Source organism: Mandrillus leucophaeus, unplaced genomic scaffold, assembly GCF_000951045.1.
Source record: "Mandrillus leucophaeus isolate KB7577 unplaced genomic scaffold, Mleu.le_1.0 Scaffold63, whole genome shotgun sequence".
NCBI classification, from domain to species: Eukaryota; Metazoa; Chordata; class Mammalia; order Primates; family Cercopithecidae; genus Mandrillus; species Mandrillus leucophaeus.
In genome coordinates this window covers 284,477-286,393 of record NW_012106808.1, presented here as the reverse complement: position 1 = coordinate 286,393, position 1,917 = coordinate 284,477, and positions in this window count along the sequence as shown.

The following is a 1,917-nucleotide window of genomic DNA, read 5'->3' as shown; positions in this document are numbered from 1 at the left end:
TCTGTATTTCGTGGATCTCTTTGCTAGCCTTATTTCTGTGGAATCTGAGAACAGATATTTCGGATCCCTTGGAAGTCAATAGGTCCAAAGGAAATATCCTCCGATAACAAAGAGAAAGAACCTTTCTGAGAAACTTTTTGTGTTCTGTGAAATCATCTCAGAGAGTTACAGCTTTCCCCTCAAGAAGTCTTTCGCTAAGACAGTTCTTGTGGAAATGGCAAAGTGATATTTGGAAGCCCATAGAGGGCTCTGTTGAAAAAGGAAATATCCTCAGAAGAAATCTGGTAAGAAGCTTTCTGAGAGACTGTTTAGTGTTCTGTTAATTCAGCTCACAGAATTAAATCTGTATTTCGTGGATCTCTTTGCGAGCCTTATTTCTGTGGAATCTGAGAACAGATATTTCGAATCCCTTGGAACACTATAGGGCCAAAGGAAATATCCTACGATAACAAAGAGAAAGAAGCTTTCTGAGAAACTTATTCGTGTTCTGTGAAATCATCTCACAGAGTTTCAGCTTTTCCCTAAAGAAGTCTTTCCCTAACACAGTTTTTGTGGAATTGGCTAAGCGATATTTGGAAGCCCATAGAGGGCTATGGTGAAAGAGAAAATATCCTCCGAGAGAAACTGGAAAGAAGCTTTCTGAGAAACTGCTTTGTCATGTGTGACTTTCACTCAGTGACATACATCTGTATTTCGTGGATCTCTTTGCTAGCCTTATTTCTGTGGAATCTGAGAACAGATATTTCGGATAACTTTGAAGACTATAAGGCCAAAGAAATATCCTCCGATAACAAAGAGAAAGAAGCTTTGTTAGAAACTTCTTTGTGTTCCTGTCTCTTATACACATCTAGATGTGTATAAGAGACAGCCTTATTTCTATGGAATCTGAGAACAGATGTTTCGGATTCCTTTGAAGACTATAGGGCCTAAGGAAACATCCACCGATAACAAAGAGAAAGAAGCTTTGTGAGAAACTTCGTTGTGTTCTGTCTGTCTCTTATACACATCTAGATGTGTATAAGAGACAGGAGTTACATCTGTATTTCATGAATCTCTTTGCTAGCCTTATTTCTGTGGAATCTGAGAACAGATATTTCGGATAACTTTGAAGACCTGTCTCTTATACACATCTAGATGTGTATAAGAGACAGCTTTTGAAGACTATAGGGCCAAAGGAAATATCCTCCGATAACAAAGAGAAAGAAGGTTTCTGAGAAACTTCTTTGTGTTCTGTGAAATCATCTCACAGAGTTACAGCTTTCCCCTCAAGAAGCCTTTCGCTAAGACAGTTCTTGTGGAATTGGCAAAGTGATATTTGGAAGCCCATAGAGGGCTATGGTGAAAAAGGAAATATCCTGAGATGAAATCTGGAAAGAAGCTTTCTGAGAAACTGAGATGTGTATAAGAGACAGCCCATAGAGGGCTATGGTGAAAAAGGAAATATCCTCAGATGAAATCTGGAAGGAAGCTATCTGAGAAACTGCTTAGTGTTCTGTTAATTCATCTCACAGAGTTACATCTGTACTTCGTTGATCTCTTTGCTAGCCTTATTTCTGTGGAATCTGAGAACAGATATTTCGGATCCCTTTGAAGACTATAGGGTCATAGTAAATATCCTTCGACAACAAAGAGAAAGAAGCTTTCTGAGAAACTTCTTTGTGTTCTGTGAAATCATCTCACAGAATTACAGTTTTTCCCTCAAGAAACTTTTCGCTAAAACAGTTCTTGTGAAATTGGCAAAGTGATATTTGGAAGCCCATAGAGGTCTATGGTGAAAAAGGAAATATCCTCAGATGAAACGTGGAAAGAAGCTTTCTGAGAAACTGCTGTGTGTTCTCTTAATTCATCTCACAGAGTTACATCTGTATTTCTTGGATCTCTTTGCTAGCCTTATTTCTGTGGAATCTGAGAACAGAT